At 47.2% G+C, this 18,699-nt stretch overlaps 1 protein-coding gene across 1 annotated transcript in view; it reads right to left on the bottom strand.

The window, feature by feature from the left end:
• The window catches only part of Pgm1 (phosphoglucomutase 1), a 57,965-nt gene that overhangs the window by 34,307 nt on the left and 4,959 nt on the right, over window positions 1-18,699 (bottom strand). The gene's annotated exons all lie outside the window — the stretch shown is intronic.

Raw genomic sequence — 18,699 nt, 5'->3', positions numbered from 1 at the left:
TATGTCTACGCCCCATACAAGCACCGGACCTAGGGCTCAAGGGGGTTCATGTTTCTCCCATACACAGAATCCAGCTTTAGAAAATGTCACAGAAGTGGCCTAAAGAACAGAAGTGCTAACCCTAACTCAGGTGCAAAGCCTAGGAAGGCTCATTCAGCTAAATACTCATTCAGCTAAAAGTAGCATGGTGTACCCAACTACTGGCCCATAGCTGTCTACTCTTGCCATGATCCAAAATGCATACCACTAAGAGCCCAGAGTGTTGTCCACACTGGTGGGAAAAGCCCATTCATTTCACCAGCCAACCCAGGCTCAGCATTGCAGTATATGAAGTGCACAGGATTAGGATGCAGGTACAACCAGGCCTCAAATCTATGACTCTAAATGCTATGAAAGTAAACTCATTAACAGGTAATTTAATTGAATCAAGCCTGCAAAATGCAGCTAGCTCTTAATTGAAATGGGTAGTAATCATGAAAACACCCAGTGTTGTACGTAACATCCAAGAAGCTGTGAGAAATGGCTAGCCCCTCCCTGCTCCAAGTCTCAGTTAGTGAGATCCTCACACCCACCTCCCTCACGAGAGCAAGATCACCACTCTCCTGAACGCTGATGCAAGCCTGTCAACTAGGAAATGATGCAATGATAGATACTATTATTGCTTTTTTTTTCACATTCTGGGTGGGGGTGAGGACAGAAACATGGGTGAGTGGGTCTTTGATGGAAAAAAGGCATATCAGGAGGACGCACTCGTGGCGTGGTGGCCATTGTGCTACCCTGGGGAGCATTACCAGGGCTGAGGCAATGCCAAAGATGAGCCTGGAAACCCCTGGGACAAAACATGGAGTCACGTGAGTCACGGAAGGTCACTTTTGTAGGCAGCAGAGAGCTGCGAGGAATCAAGGCAGGAAGGACACGAGCCAGCATGCTTTGGGACGTGTGACTGGCTAGCAACCGTGCATGAACGAGCTTTCAGAAAGATAAACCAGAAGAGATTATCCAAGACTGGTGAATTAAAACTAGCCAAGGCTAGCCCACCAAACAAGGCTGGTAAAAAGCGTTCCTTCCTTAGCCGGGGTGGCTTTAAAGGTCCTTGTGGCTATAATCTGCTGAGCACTGACCCCTGCTGGCCTTCAACTTTGAGTCCCTGGGCCAGCCAGAGTCTAGGGGTTTCTGTCCTCCAACAGAAAGAGATTTCCTAAGCAGCTTTCCTTCTGATACCTTCTCCATGGCTGACTGTCTATTCATGCTCTCTCTTCTCTGAGAACGACCCCCTATCCTGCCCAGAGGACTCATCCAGGATGACCAGGGGTGCAGAGCTGACCCACTCACGCCCTCAGACACTGGACTCTAGAACTGTGATTTAAAGTATCCTAATCGGGGCCAGTTAGCCCTTTAATCAGAGATGCTGTGGTGGCCTGGATGAAAATGGTCCCCACAGGTTCATAGGGAGTGGCACTATTGGGAGGTGTGGCCTTGTCAAAGTGGATGTGGCCTTGTTGGAGGAAGTGTGTCTCTTTGGGTGGGCTCTGAGGTTTCAGAGACTCAAGCCGGGCCCAGTGGCTCACTCACTCTCCTGCTGTCTATGTCTGCCTAAGGGACACCATGCTTCCCATCATGACAATAATGGGCTAAACCTCTGAACTGTATACCAGCCCCAATTAAATGTTTTTCTTTATAACAGTTGCTGTGGTCATGGTGTCTCCTCACAGCAACAGAAACCCTAACTAAGAGAGATGGACAGCTTAAGGAACTAGAGGAGCAAGACCCATCATATCATGAGCAAATCAGCAGAACTGATTTCTGACAGCCAGATGATACACAAAGATACTGAAAAATTACTAACCTGGCACTAAAAATTACTAACTCTAAGGTAAGGATGATTAAATTTAAGTTAAAATTACTAACACTAAGCACTGTGCCCTTGATACATAGAGGGGAAATCAGAAAAGAATCAAAAACTAAAAATAAAAAGGAGCAGAAAATGGGTAAGCTGTACCTCTGAACTGTGCAGGGGAATAGATGCTCGGAGACGCACCGTGGCCTTGGCATTCTGGACCAAGAAGACGCCACATCCAGATGCCTGGCCAACACACTCCGTCCAGCTCACAGCATCACCCTCGGTCAACTAGAAAAGGAACTCCTGGTTGCTCCAAATAAGAGAATGGATGGGTGTTTTTAAGTGGACTTTGGGCGAGGGAGAGTGTGGTGGGAATCGAATTCATGGCCTTGAGCATGCAGGCAAGCACTGGACCCTAAGCTACATTCCCAGGCCCTACATTAAAACATACATTCAGAATTAAGTACAGAATTTCAAAGTGTACCTTGTATAAAGATAATAAATCAAATTTACAGTACACGTTGAGTACCTCTTATCCCAAATTCTCTAAACCAGAAGAGTTTTGGATATCAGATTTCTCTGAATTCTGGAATGTGTGCGTGAAAAGAAATGTCTTAGGGATGGAGTCCAGTCTAGGTTAACTCACATTTTCATATGCATCCTTCGCACACAGCCTGAGGGAAATGCTACTTGAAGTTTTTAGTGTGCCTGTGATTTCATTGTGATTTGCCACATGTGTGGTCGTCATGGCTGCTCAGCAGAATCTCACTGGGCACTTCCAACCACCTGTATCTCCCCACAGTGTTGCTGGGACCCTGTGGGGCACCTGCTGGCTACTCTGAGGAGTCTAACTACATCACTTCCAAGAAAACAGGAAGAGGGGGAGAAGCAACTTTCTCCCCCTCTCCTTTGAGAACTTTTTGGGAGAGGGGAGAGCTGTCAAAAGCGTAGGTAAAAGATGCTCACTAGCAACTTGTGCTGGAACTGTGTGCTCAGTAGGAGAAACGCGGGCAGCAGTGCCACCTGCAGGGAGGCCATTCCGACTTAAAGATATACCGGGAGTTTACCTTCTTTATTTTCTTTTTTGTTGTTTGGTTTGGTTATTTTTTGAGACAAGGTTTCTCTGTGTATCCCTGACTGTCCTGGAACTCACCCTGTAGACCAACTGGCCTTGAACTCACAGAGATCTGCCTACCTCTGCCTCCAGGTTGCTGGGATTAAAGGTGTGTCCCACCATTGACCGGCAGGTATTTATTTTCTAAATAACATATATGTGAGGAAAATAACTGTTTTATCAAAAGTAATTAATATTCAACCATGGAACAACTAATAGGGATCATATGAAGTTTTCATACAGATCTTTTATTTTCCTTTTTGGTTATTTTCAAAGAAATTCTCATTTAAGTACCTTACAAGTATTCATGTGGCATTGACAGGACTTTGCACATTCTGGGTATTACCTAAAGTTAAGTATTAAAGTCCCATGATAAAAAAAAAAAAGGCCAAGTTCCAAAATTTCCCATCACAAAGAAACAATAAATGTTAAGGAGCACTGTATGTGTGCATTAAACCACCACACTATGACCATAAGGATAATTATTATGAATCCATTTAAACATAAGAGACCCCTCCCCCCCCCACACACAAAAAGTCTGGTTACAGAATTGCTTTATTTTCAGATCATTCATGGTTTTTTGTTTCCCTCTTGTGGTAGGAAATGGGAAAAACAGGCAAAATTCAAAAATGGGGCCTAGGGAGCTGGGGTTGCTCTCTCCAGAACTTCTGCCTTGTCCACAACTAGGAGGGTCCCTTTCACCAGGCCCCACAAGACATGGCAGAACCCCTAGGATTTTTAACATGAAGCAAGAAAGTGTTACTCGGGGACAGCCCCATGCTTACACACAGCCAGCTTTGTATGGCTACAAAGAAAGGAAAATGCATGGGGGGCGGGGATCTCTAGGCAGTAAGGGAGTGACGCTCCCCTGAGGAAATTCAAGAAGATAAGGAAAAGCTTATGAAGTTCTTATCACACTGCCTGGCCTCACAGTAACAAAAATCAAGAGGGATCAAGGCCTGACCCCACCCTTCTAACTCACCTCCTGAAGGGAGCCAGGTAGAAGAGAAGCAAAGGTTTGGGGGATACACACAGACTCAACTTCTGTGTTGGCCCAGGCACTGGGGGAGGGGCCCACAGAGGTGGAGGAGCAAACATGGAGGAAGGAGAAGGCAAACGGGAGAGGCGCATAGAGGAAGAAGGACTCTGTGGACCAAACAGTCTGCTCTATCCAGAGGGCGCTGGGTTAGAGCAGCCTGGGACTAACCCTGGTTTTGCCTCTTCTGCCTAGGTACAGTCTCTCTGACCTCCACTTCTTGTTTGTAAAACAGGGACAATGATGCAGCTAATACTGAGGAATCGCCATTAATTTGACCAGCCTGGACTACCTGGTGTGGGAGAACTGTCTGTATTCTGTCAATCATGTTTTATATAAATGCTGATTGGCCAGGTAGGAGGTATAGGCCTATCAACCAGACAGGAAGTAGTGGCAGGGCGATGAGAACAGCAGAATTCTAGGAAGGAGGAAACCCATTCCTCCCAGTCCTGCCCAGTCCACGGAAGAAGCAGGATGTGTGTGACCTGTCCCGCTGAAAAAGGTACTGAGCCACGTGGCTAACATAGATAAGAATAATGGGTTAATATAAGCTACAAGAGCTAATAAGAAGCCTGAGCTAATGGGCCAATCAGTTTATAACCTAATGTGGATTCTCTGTGTGATTTTCTTTGGGGTTTACTAGCTGTGGGAACCGGGCAGGACAGAAACCCCAACAAGCCAGCCCTCGTGTTACAGAGTTTGAAGCCAGCGTGGACTACAAAGTGAGGTATTGTTTCAACATAAAGCAAACCAATTCCTGGAGGGGTAGCAGCATCTGTGGTGGTTTGAATGAGAATGACCCCCACAGGCTCACACGGTCTCCAGAACAGAACTGTCGGGGAAGGATTAGGAGGTGTGGCCTTGATGGAGGAGGTGTGCCACTGGGGGTGGGGGCTTTAAGGTCTCAAAGTCTATGCCATTACCAGTTATCTTTCTCTGCCTGATACTCATGGATCAGAATGTAAGCTTCAATTACCACTCCAGCGCCATGCTTTCCTACCTGCTGCCAAGCTCGGCACCATGATGGTCACAGACTCACCCTGTGAAACTGTAAGTCCCCAATAAACTCTTTATTCTAGAACTGCCTTGGTCATGGTGTCTCATCACAGCGATAGAAAAAAAAAAACACCACCACAACAATAATAACGAAGAAGACAGCATTATTGAATGACTTCTTTGGACATAATAGATTAGTGAGCATACGGCTTAGGGACTTTGAGAACTGTCTGCTTTGAGGAAGTCAGTGCAATGGAAGGGGCTCTAATTCTAATTCTTCACAGGCTCTAGTACTTCAGTAGCATTGAGGCAATCAATCTGGCTCCTCACCTATTACACAGCAGCCCAACATCTATTTCTTCTAAGCTATTGAATCATATGAACTCACATGAAGTGCTTAGCACTGTGACTAATAGTACAAGCAGCCCCTTCCTGCAGACTTAATAACAATCCCATGGTGTGGGTGTTCTCACTACTCCCACATTACAGATGAGGAGATTGAAGTCTGATTGCATTAGGTCAGGCACTAAATCCAATCAGTGGCTGGCATATTTATAAGGAGAGGTGATTTGGAGACAGAGAAAGACACCCCAGGACAGCGGCAGAGAACGGGAGTTATGCTGTAGCACCAAGCGATAGGAGGGGGCAAGGCAGAGTCTTCTCCAGGGTCCTCTAAAGCATGGGCCGGGGATGCGCGTGAGTGAAGAGGGCCTGTCTAGCATATGTGAGGAGCTGGGTTTGGAAAAGGAGGAGGAGGAGGAGAAAAGGTGGAGGAAGAAGAAATAACAGCATACCCTTAGGGCCACTACGAGGATTTCAGAATTCCAAACCTTTGAAACTACCAGGGTGAGTGTCTGTTATTCTGGAAACCTTGGGAAATTGACATGACAAGTTAGCAGTAATTTCAAATGGCATATCCTATTCTGGAGCAGCCAAGCTTTCTGCGGTAGGGTGGGCAGCTGAGTAAAGACACTCTGGGGATCCCCCAGCCCCATCCTGTATACCTTTACTTTGCCCCAGGGTGCTTGCTCCTAGTCACCAAGTATCAGCCTGGATGGTGGCTCAGGATCTAAAGATAAGAGTCCTCTCTTGTGAGAAATAAAGAGAGGACATGCATCTCACTACATCTTACCTCGGTACCTGAAACAGGTTTGCTCAGAGCAGTCAAATTCCTGAGAGACTGAAGTCCCGACAAGAGAGCATCAATGCCCTCTGAGACTGTAGTGCATCTTCCTAGAGACTCAAAGAGTCTCTCCATCTCAGAACGACCCCAACTATGAAACTGCTTCCTCTCTACCCCAGACAGTTCGGGCATCGGCAGAGGGCACCCTGCCTGAGAACTGGCATGTGTGGTTTCTAGAGCAAACCAGATTTGCACAGTACCAACTGAGAACAGTCGAGAAACTTCAGTGTAGGGACGACAACTGGTTGGTCTGTGTGGTTCAGACAGGAAGCTTGCCCTGCTCCCTAGTGGAGCTCCAGGGATCACAGGCAGAAATGGCAAGGGGCCTTCATGGTTCTTTTCTAGGTGAGGCAGAAAAACAATGAACTGGGCAGAGGGCACCAAAGCAAACCAGAGAAAAAGAGAGTCACAGTAGACATAGTTTCCCACTAGATTTGTCAACAATGTCAGAGAAATTCTGGTATGACGGTACATACCTGAAATACCAGCACTTGGTAGGCAGAGGCACGGGGACTGTCATGAAGTCAAGGACTACATACCAAGTTCCAGGCCAGCCAAGGCTAGACAGTGAGACTCTGTCTCAAAAACAGTATATGCATATATATTTATTTATATGTTTATCTATAGATGTCTCAGAGAGAGCTGTAGGAAAAACAACTACATTGTATATCTATTTGCAGTGTGATTTTGCATCTTTAAAATATGTAATTTAACTAAGTATGTGTATCTCCTTGCAGTTTGCTTTTGTACCTCTAACTATATGTAATTTAACTAAGTACAAGTTGAACTCATTCTATAGTACTACTTTGGACCATGAACCCAAGCTCAGAGACTTGCTCTATTGAAGCATCAGCTGGCATACAGACCTGTCCCATGTCATAGAACCTGTTAGTTAAACAGAACCACAGCAAACCACCAGAGCTTCAAAGTCACAAGACAAACACTGTGACCAGCCCCATTTAGAAACAGCCTTTCTGGTTTGCTGACCCACATCTCCAAAACACTTAAACCCTTCCTTCCCCCAGAGTCATGGAGCAGGCTTGGGCAGGGCTGTAAGTTGGCCTGTGTATGATATAAATAACTGCTACCCACTGTAGGTGGGTGTGTACATTTCTACAGCCATGAACAACTACATATGATATAACTATATCAACGCTCCTCAAAACACCGTGAGGAGACAGTACGACCCAATTACCCCACTGCTGGTTATAAATGCCTTGGGGGGAATCTCTAGGCAGTAAGGGAGTGATACTCTCCTGAGGAAACTCAAGAAAATAAGGAAAAGCATAAGAAGTTCTTATCACACTGCCTGGCCATACAGTAACAAAAATCAAGAGGTATCAAGAAGGCCTGGCCAATCTCATGTTAACTGCCACCACCGTTCACCATCAACTGAGTCCACTTGAATGAACAACAGGGAGACTGTTGCACACGTGTACACACACACACACACACACACACACACACACTGGGCAATTATTCGATCATTAAAAAAAGGAAAAGAAAAGAAAAAATTTTCTGTTGTTCATGGCAACATGGATAGAATTGAGTACCCCATGTTATCAAGCATTGGGCTATGCTGGATAATTAAGACAGAAAACACCCCTCCCACACTGCTCAAGAGAGGTCCCAGGAACAAGAGGACCCACCTGACCACTTCCTACAACTGTCCTCAACTCCTACTGCACAGAGCTGCTACGCAAGCCCAGACACTGCCTCTCAGGACAATTCTGCTTACTTTGGGGCTGCCGGCGGTGAACTTCTGAGATGAGACAGCTGAGTGTCAGACTAAGGACATACTGAAAACCTAGTTATTCAGAGTAGGCTCCCTCCCACCCTGAAAGCCTGTGCATGAAGCCCTGTTCGTGAGAAAACACCGGGGCTCTGAAATAAAAGACTAACGGTATGGAGCATGGCTGCAAAGCTGGGAAGGTGGTAGACGACGTCGATGGGTGGGGCTTTTAGCAGGTATAAAGTGTCTGCCCTTTCCTACAAAATGCTGACCCTACCCCCAGTGGCCAGTCCACTTACGACTGTGTGGTCCTTGTACAGGCAATTTGCCTACATGTCATCTTATCCCCTAAACTCATGCTATGACATATTTATTTCAAAAATAAGCAAAGAGAAATTCAAAGGCTATAGTTGAATTGTAGTGTGCTTGTCTAGTGTGCAACGCTGGGTTTGATCCTCAGCACCTCTCCTCCTCACATAAGAAAAAAGGATTTTTCAAGTAACTTGCCCCAAACAAAAGATCAGATAATAAATAGTATTCTGGGAATCAAACCTGGGTTTTTTCTGACTCTGAAATCATGCTACAATAAAATCCTAAGTAAAAAAAAAATCTAAATTTATAAAATTTTATTAGAGTGTGTGAGTGCTTGAATCTGCATGTGTGCGTGTATGGCCCTTTCAAGAGTGTGGCACTCAGAGGACAACTGGCAAGAATCGGTGTTCTCCCTCCACCCTGTGAGTCCCAGGGACCAAACTCAGGTCACACAGCTTGTTGGCAAGCGCCTTTACCCGTGAGCCTCTTCCTGATGATAAAGATCACCATGTACTGGGATGCCCTAGTCTGTGCTGTTCTAGCTGCCCTTCAGCTCATCCGAGGTGTTATCACGTGGGCTCTGAGAGGTCTGTTTGGGGCAGGAGTGAACCACCCATGGGGTGGCTTGCCTGAATCAAAAGTGCAATCTCAAGGACAACCATGTAACTCAAACACTTATGTACTTATTAATCCGTTCAGTTCCCATAATCCTCTTTGTCAGATACCAGAGCTAATCCGTGTGCACACGTGGGGATGCTGAGTGCTAGGGACACTAAGCAGAGGGTGTAACATTTCACATTAACTGAAAACCACAGCGTGTGCCAGAGTCAACTCCACCTCGCCCTATGAACTACTTCTTTGTGCAATGCAGAGTGCCACCCAGCGGCCTGTCCTCTCTTTGGCATTATGGCGAAGGCTGTCAGTCCATAGGGAAACTGCAGGATGAAGCCCTAAAACCTTGGGTACGCTCAAATAGGGCAGCGCTTGCCTCCTGTAAGACATCCTGGTCTGGTTCCTTCAAGCAGCAGTGGTGGGGGAGGTCTCTCTTCTGGGTTCCCATCCCATGCTAGCTGTAGATTAAATGGTGGTCTCTCCTACCCCCAGAACTCTTCACTCAGAACCTGAAATGGATCTTGAGAGCATCCTGGATTACCTAGGTGGGCCCTAAATCCAATGACAAGCATCCTATGACCAAAGATGGATGTGGCACAGTGGCCGACTGCACACGACAGGCCTAGAGTTGAATCCCACCATAGAAAGCAGGGATGGGAGAGAAGACAGGCTAACGGAGGTGGCCTTGGGAAGTCAGAAGCAGCAACTAGACACATGCCAGGAACACCTGGGCCACCCAAAGAGGAAAGCATCACAGAAGGGCCCTCCCGCTACTATTCTGCTGCTAGCATCTTGATTTTAGAGTTCTGTTTTCCAGAAATAGATGATGAAGTTTTTTTCCTTAAGCCCCCAGCTTGTGGCCGTCTGTCTCAGTCGTCACAGGAAACTAACCTACAGAACAGTTTTTAACTACCCATGCATATGCCGCCTCTCCCATGAGCACTCCACCTTACTTACCATCTGGGTTGCGCCAGACAACCTGCATAGTAACTGGCACACGGGTGTCAATGTTTGTCAAATAAATAGGTCCATGTGTCCCAGGAGATTGACAGCACTGTTAGACGCACTCCTGGAAGCTTCCTATCCTATGACATTGGCCTCAGCCAGGGAACCAGGGATGCACCTTGAGGCATCACTCACACTGGGCTCAGCCCTCAAAGCCAGGGGTCCATGGCTGAGCCTCACAGGGACCAGGGACCGCTGCCGGGCCACGTAAATCTAATGTCTATAGCTGGAGACAAGACGAGATATCTGTGTAGTGTGACCCCCACCTACAGAGGAAGCTCAACCTCCATAGCCCGTCACTCTTACTTCCAGTACCATCTGAGTGTTCTCTAACTTCCTTCCTATTTGCTTCATTTAAAATCCTCCTTAAATTGCTTTTCCTCTTGAGCCACAGAATGAATTTCATGGGGCCATGGAAGGGCCCATAGAGACCTGGAATATAACAGTTGCATTACTACTAAATCAAAGGCCTTCTCTCCCTATCCTCCCCTGTCATGCTGACCTAGTTCTCTATCCCAGACTCTTTGCCTACCAGGGATCAGGTGGGCACGGGCTTACGACTTGGGTTTCTGGGATAGAGACCTGATGGGACTCTCTTCTTAATTCCAGTCTTGGTATTTGGTCATTTGTTCGTCATGTGTGAACAAACCTTCCCAATGTGCACAGCTGTAAGATGCCTGTGTACTCACCAGAGCGGAAGAGATCTCATGCTGGCCCCCACGACAGATCACATGAGGTGGTAAGAGAACAGTGCTGTGTCTGTGGCAGAGCACGCAGGAGTGGGGCAGTAGGGTCCTCCTCAGCGTGAGCTAGCTCCTAGGAGCCTCTCCACAGGCGTGTGCAGAGGGTCCACACGGTAACTCACTTCCCACACTCCGCCAGAGCACATTCACCTCAGTGGCAGCTCCTTCGGTGGCCTCAGGGAGCAGCAAGATCATTCGCTCTTTTAGGGGAAGCTGTCTTTCCTGTCTGTGGTACTTTCTTTGAAAGTCCTCAGTCATAACAAATTTCATCCTTTGAGAATAGGTTTGAACTTTGGAAAGAGACGAAAAATTGTCTGGAGCCGTGTCTAATGAATAAAGTGGGTGTTCAAATCTCATTACATCATTTTAAGTGAAAAATGAAGCCTGACTATAAAATAATGTGACTGCTTTTCCTGCGTGGCCCATAAACCAGTGGCCTGAAAAATAATTCCCACAGAGGCACTTCCAGACGCTCTGAGCACTGGACGCGTGACTGGAGCAAGTGCGCAGTCCCAGAGAGGCCATGTGCCAGGGAACAATACTAACTGTCATGTGGAAGCTCAAACATGTTTGTTAAAAAAGGAATCTGATTGCTCATGTGAATGGGAGTGGGGTGGGGGTAGTCTCCTGGAGAGACACTGAAACTAACCCTCATCTCCTCTGGATAGGATGTGACTGACATAGAGCAACGCACTCACCTGTAACAAGCCTTCACTAGCCTTACTCCCTTACAGACACATAAAGTACCATGCCCCAGGCCAGGTGGTGGTGGCGCACGCCTTTAATCCCAGCACTCGGAAAGCAGAGACAGGCGGATCTCTGTGAGTTCGAGACCAGCCTGGTCTACAAGAGCTAGTTCCAGGACAGGCTCCAAAACCACAGAGAAACCCTGTCTCGAAAAAACCAAAAAAAAAAAAAAAAAGAAGAAGTACCATGCCCCAGGCTGACCCTGCACTCCCATAGACATCTCTCTCCCTGACCATAACATCTTTGGCATATCGTGCTACCCCAGTCATCAGAAAGGCCCTAGAGAATGAGGACATCTCCATGGTGCCTCTAGTCTGCAGGACAGTGCACATCGTCACATGGTTACTGCTGCTGTTTGGATCTTGAGTGTCCCCAAAAGCCCGTGTGCTAAAATCTTGGTCCCCAATGTGGTACTGGGAGGGGAAGTAGAGCCTTCAGGAGAAAGAGTCTTAAGAGAGGTCTTTCTATCACTGGGGCATACCCTCAGGAGTCTGTGGGACTCTACCTTCTTTCTGTATCTCCTGTCCTGTGATATAAGTCGGTTTGCTCTACCATGTGCCCTGCATAAGCTGTCTTACCACAACAGTAAGCAGTGAGCCTGCCTGGCATCAGAGAGAAATCTCTAAAACCTTGAGCCCAAATCAACATTTCTGCTTTCTAAGTTACTGACTCAGGCACTTTGCTACAGCAATGAGAAGCTGACTCACAGAGACACTAAGTGCACTGCTCTCCACACAAACCCTTTGTCTCTGCTCTCATGAAGCCCCTGGAACTTTACTTTGTAAGTGTAGCATCCCCTGCCTGGTAACCAAGCTAGACATCAGGTCCACGTACAGACATGAAGACCTAAAGGAAACTAGCGATTGCCTAAGGCTGACGCAGGCAGGAAGGGTGACTAACTGCTAATTAGTGGGGTTGCTTTTAAGGCCAAAGACTAGATAGGGATGCTGGCTGCACAATTCTGAGAATAAACTAAAAAATATTACCGAGTACAGGGCCATGTGCCTACAACCCGGCCCCTGGAGAGGCTGAAGCATGAGGATCGCTCCTGAGCCTGGGGTTGGGAGGCCAGCCTGGAAAATACCCCTCACCCCAAAATATTAAATGCTATATACTTAAAATGGGCAAGCTGTCTGGTGTGTGAGTTATTTCCCAATAAAACAATTAATTCTGAAAAGCTCTCGGGACAGGCAGGTTTGTGCTCTGGCCCCTCCCTAAGGCAGCAGGTGGGATGACTGACAAGCAATGACAACGACTAAATGACATTCAGCACCAGATTTGGAAGAAAGGCACAGAGATGGCTGTAAGCTGCTGGCTGATCTTCGAAATCAATTTTACTTTTCATTTCGTTCAATGAATCCCAGTATTTCATCTATCACGTAAGACCCAGAATACAACAGGTAATTTCCAGCTTCCCTGGGGTGGCTCAGCTGCTTTGGTTAGTAGATACGAGCATGTTAGTAGATACATTCCACATAATCTTTACTCTATTCTGATTGCTGGAACAAAGGTAGGGTGGGGGCTGGCCATCTAGGACTACACAGAAAAAAAAAAAACCATGAGATTCAGCTGGGCAATAAGAAAAGACTCATGAATGAATCCTTTACACAAAAGAGCCACACACAGCCCTGAACTGCCCAGCTCTGAACCATGACAAAGAAGTTCTAGTACTATAAACTTCTAAACGCTGTATTTTGGGACTCTGTAAGAACAGCCAAACCTATCTGAAGGATACAAAGAGTTAGACCTCCGACTCAAGCAGAATCTAAAATATGTGCCATCTGCATTTTTTTTTTTAGGTCATGGCAGGACTGTTCTGCCAGCATGGACTAGACCACAGGCCAGTGACAGCTGCCACTGCAGGCAGATGGATGGGTTAGAAGAATCTGACACATGAGCATTGGCTGGGAAGTGGGAAGGTTATGACTGCCACAGAAAGTTTGCTTCAACTGTGGCCTCAAAATGAGGCCACTCAAGGCCAGCATCAGTGGCCCTGCAGAGTAGCGATGATGGCTGTTTGTCTACAGAGCAGTGTTTGGCAAGGAGAACTGTGTGTGTCGTGGTATTCCAGGATTCTCTGGGAGACAACGGGAGTCAAGCACCAGGCAGGTGAAGGATCTGCCTTCTTACCCAGCTTACTTCTTCTCCTCCAAAGCAGCCATCAGCAATTGACAAGTCAAGGCGGAAGAGATCACACACATAATAAATATAAAATTCAGTTTCTCTATGCCTATGAAAACATTCTCTGTGGCTACCAGCCCAAGGAATTGAGCAGACCAGGCTGGCAGTCCCCTGAGTATAGAAGGGAACATGCAATCACAGCCTGCAAAGGTAACCCCATCATTTATCCCCCACCTTTCATCAAAAGAAGCTCCCAAAAGGGCACAGGGCATGCTTGATGCTGTTCACTACCCAGTGAGCAATGGGGGCACAGAAAAAGTTCCTCCCTGAGGGCTGACCCAGTGCTCCCCATGAGCCCACTCATGACCAGAGCAGGGGTCTGTGCCCCAGCCTGCACAACACCTCCAAGGCTGAGGGCTGGTAGCTGCTCAGCACATGTCTCTATAACTGCACAGAATTCATCGTTCTTCTCTCCCAATCCACTACACTCCTCTGCCCACCTACCTTCCTGGACACACACATATGTGGTCATACAGTTACATTACTGCACATATTAGCTACTAGATGCGGCGCTACAAGGAGCCATACACGGCCTGAAGGAAAGAGCACTGGATCACCTAGAGATAGCAAACTCTGCACTGACTGCATTGCTGGAAGTGATCTGGGCTGCCTCCCCTTGAGGGTGGAGGGAGTAGTGTAAACAGTGAGTAAGGGGATCTACAAGGGCAATGAAGCAAGGGTTGAAGTGGGCATTTTGAGTTTTACTTCCTTCTCTTAAGTAATAGGACTATTTTAGCTAACCACATGCCTTCCAATATACTGGGTAAGTGTCCCCAAAGGTTCATGTGTTAGACTTAGTTCTGGGCGCAGGATGCCATCGAGACTTTTAGGTGGGCCTACTGGTATTTACCATGCCATTGTTGGTGCCCTTGAGTGGGACGGCGGGACCTAGCCTCTTCCTTTGCCCTAGGCCATAAAAAGCATGGACTTCCTCTATCATACCAGAGAACCCACTACTGTGCTGCTGGAGGCCCAAAGCAATGGGGCCAATGTTCATCCACTGAAAATTCTCCAAGAGAAGGCAAATGACCTTTCCCCCTTTTGAAGCTGACTACACTCTGGCATTGGTGCTGCAATGGAAAGCTGACCCAGCAGGGGTGCACAGGGAACCATCTGCAATCAGGTGGGCAAGCATAATGCCATGAGCAGGACAGCAAAGGCAGAAGACCACAGGAGGCCGGGCCCTACCTGTTTGCACCAGCCAGCCCAAGAGAGGAAAAGCATCCTGTTTAATTCATTACTATTGAGTCTCTGCTACCATAGTTCAAATTACATAGTCATACAAATCATGTGGATTACCATATAGACTGCATAGTATATACCAAGTTCACTTTGGAGGCTACTTCAAAGTGTCAACCTCCAGAGAAGCCAAACTGATCTGGGGGAGCGGAGGGTCCTCCTGTAAATCCACAGACTTCATCTGAACATCAAAACTCTGGAAGCCCATGAATGCTGCCTAATCCAGTGCCCTCAAGATCTTACTAGGATATCATCACAGGCCCTGGAACTCCTTTCTGTGAAATACACTCACTTTTGTTCCTTGTCTGACTTTTCTGTTGTTGTTGAAGAACACCATGCTGCTTTATAGCCCTGGCTGGCCTTGAATTTACAGGCCTCTTGCCTTGTCTCCTGACTGCTGAGATTACAGGTGTGTGCCGCTGTGCCCCATGAGACAAACTTATTTATAGAAAAGATCAACTGTATGAAATATCAGGAGACCAAAGTCTCAGCTCCAACGCCACCAAGAAGCTGGACAAGTGAGCCACGTGTCATCACCACGGCTCACCTTTTAAGACATGCACCGGGGACAGCCTTCTCCATATCTAGACTGCCGAGTGTAGTTCTAGCTCGTCAAGAAACGTCTCCTTCCAACAGATGGAGACCATTGCAGAAAAACACAACTAACCAAAATGCAGAGCTGCTTAGCCCAGTCCCAATGGATCTACCTTCAACACAACTCCTGTACCTAAGGCTCAGAGATCATGGCAGAAGCGGGGATGGGGGGGACACAACAATATTGTTAGGGCCAGAGGATCAAGGAGTTTGCTGTGAGATTGTGTCCTCTAGAAATGTCTAAAGCTCCACCCAAAAGTCTCACAATATGACTGCCTAAATGTGAGCTGAACAAGAACAACAGACATGCTGACGTGGACGGGGAATGCGCAGGAGGCCTCAAGCCTGTACAAAGCACTATAGACAACTAAGGAATGCTTAGAGCGGGAGAAAGTCTTCCCAGGAACAAGCACACCAATCAGTTATCCAAAACCAATGGTCAGCACTGAACACATACATACAAGTAACATTATACAGGCTGAGCTGCACTTATGTACTTAGGAATATATATGTATGCATTTAACAGCGATTAATGAAGAAAGAGACCATGAACATGAGAGAGGGAGAGGAGTGGGATGGAAGGTCCTGAAGGTAGGAAAGGCAAGGGAGAAATTATGTAATTACAGTATAATCTCAAGAAAGAAAAGAAAGAAAAAAGGACTACACCAAGGCAGATTATGCTGATCCATTTCATTTCTGTTAGTATAATGAAATGTCTAAACTGAACACAATATAAAGAAGAGACTGAGTAAGCACACAGTTTTGAAGGTTGACAGTCGAAGCAAGTTCTCATACCATTTCAGGCCAGCTCACAGGGCTGCCCTTCTGTACTGGCTAGTTTTATGTCACTTAACACAAGCTAAAGTCATCTGAGAGGAGGGGACCTAAATTAAGAAAATGCTTCCTTCCGTAGGCCAGCCTGCAGGGCATTCTCTTAGTGTTGGGTGGAGGAGGACCTAGCCCACTGTAGGTAGTATCACCTGTGGCGCAGTGGTCCTGGGTTCTCTAAGAAAGTGGACTGAGTGTCTTAGGTAGGGTTTCACTGCCATGAAGAGACACTGTGACCATGGCAACTCTTATAATAAAATTCTGATCATAGTGGCTCGCTTGCAGTTGAGAGGTTAAGTTCTGGTTGTGGCAGGAAGCAAGGCAGCATGCAGGCAGACATGGTCTAAAGAAGTAGCTGAGAGCTCTTACATCTTGAAGCACAGGCAACACCTATGGTTCTGGCCAGCTGGTGCGGAAGATTCAGGTGATGTTTTGAGTAACAAGATACCAGAACCTCTGCTTTGATGGGACAATCGATGTTGGAACCGAGAAATTGATGGTGATTAAGAAGAGACCAGAATCACGGAGGTGGAATCTTCTAGGAAGTGGTTCCCCAGGGTCAACATACAGAGCTGCGTTCTAGAGGTGGTTGACGATGTACTTCACGCTGGCAGCCTCACCCAGGAGGTACTGGTTTTGAAAGCATGAAAGGGTCATGGAGAGCAGCTGAGGCTTGGCACGGTGAGAGGCCAGGATAGGCCGTTGCTGAAGATGCAGCCTCAATAACGGCTGAAGTACCAGGACTAAGGGGGTCATGCAGGAAAGTCAAGGCTTGGCACCCTGAAGAGAGCCCAGGAAAGGCTATTAGTGGAAGTGTAGCCCAGCTGCAGCAGGAGACACTGGTACCACGGGATGACTACCAAGGAGAGCAGCAGGCATGAAGCAGAGCCCACCTTATGGTGTTTGTCTGCATGTATGTATACTGGCACACCATTTGAGTCCTGGTGTCCACCGAGGCCAGAAGACGGCATCACACCCTTTAGAATTGCCATTTGTGAATGCTACAAATCAGACCTGGCCCTCTTCAACAGCAACAAGTGGTCTTAACCACTGAGCCATCTCTCCAGCCTCCTTTTTAATCTTTAATACTCCAGCAATAGTTCTGATTGAAGAAGGGAAGACTATCCATTTATTTTTAGGAAGAACATTTGTGAAACTGAGAAAGGGAAATTCCCAAACAACTTAATACAAAGTCTTATGTGACCGGGGTTAGACACGACTCAGTGGTACAGTGTTTGACTAACACAGGTGAGGCCCTGGAACCTATGCCTGGCACTGAGGGGGGCGGGGGGGAGGGGAGAAGCACAAAACAAAAAAGCACAAGTGTAGCAAAGATCACTCATGACTAAGTATCGGTCTCTAACAGCTACTCCTCCCTCTAACAGCTACTCCTCCCTCTAACAGCTACTCCTCCCTCTAACAGCTACTCCTCCCTCTAACATCGACTCCTCCCTACCCTTCCTGCCACTCTCCTCTCTTGGGAGGTGGGCACATGTCCTCTGTCCACAGGCTGCAGCCTCAGCCCCAGCACTAAGAAAATAGCTTAGTTGGTATAAAATGCTGTTGTACGAGCATCAGGACCGGAGTTCAAATTGCAGACACTCCCTACATAAGTTCCTGGTGGGTATGCTTGTAATCCCAGTTCTGGGAAGTGCTGGCAGCAACAGGTAGAACCCTGGGGCTCCCTAACCAGCCAACCATGCTGGCCTGGCTAGCTGTAAGACAAAGAGAGAAGCTATTTCAGGAAACAGGCTGGATGGTGAATGTGCCCGAAGAATACCTGAGGTGTCCTCTCTTCTCCACATGCATGTATCACGTGTGTCCAGAGGAAGGAACACGAACGCACGCACATACACATGTATCACGTGTGTCCAGAGGAAGGGACACGCACGCACGCACATACACACACAGACACATGCATCCTCGCACAGACACAGTTCGGGCTCACTTATTTCAAATCCAGAATGTTCTCTTTGTTAATTCTGCTTTGTGTATGTACATGGGTATCTCTTCTGTTCTACCTCTCCCAAAGCCAAGGTATCCTCAGTGGAAAACAACATCCTGGCATTTAATGCTGATTCAAAATCAGAAACAACAGAGAAATCACTCAAAAATGGCTGATAAATAAAAATTTTTGAAGCAGGACGTTATGAAACATTTTAAACAGGTGGTATATTAAAAAGTGCCTCAAAAAGAGTTCCCTGTTAAGTCAGTCCTGCAGCAAAGACAGAGCACAGCTTCCTGGGGCTTGCAAGCCAGCCGGCCTAGCTTACTTGGAGAGTTCCAGGCTAGTGAGAGACCCCTACCTTAAGAAGGAAAAACGGAGCTGGGGCATGAAGAACAACATTCTGGTTCCCATGCTCATGTGCACATACATGCAGGGGAGCCTGTACATGTGCACACAGTACATACATGCAGGGGAGCCTGCACACGTGCACACAGTACATACAGGCAGGGGAGCCTGCACACGTGCACACAGTACATACATGCAGGGGAGCCTGCACATGTGCACACAGTACATACATGCAGGGGAGCCT

The sequence above is a fragment of the Microtus ochrogaster genome, chromosome 10, assembly GCF_000317375.1.
Source record: "Microtus ochrogaster isolate Prairie Vole_2 chromosome 10, MicOch1.0, whole genome shotgun sequence".
Classification (NCBI taxonomy): domain Eukaryota; kingdom Metazoa; phylum Chordata; class Mammalia; order Rodentia; family Cricetidae; genus Microtus; species Microtus ochrogaster.
Note: the sequence above shows the minus strand (reverse complement) of the source record. Positions and strands in the feature narration are given on the sequence as shown.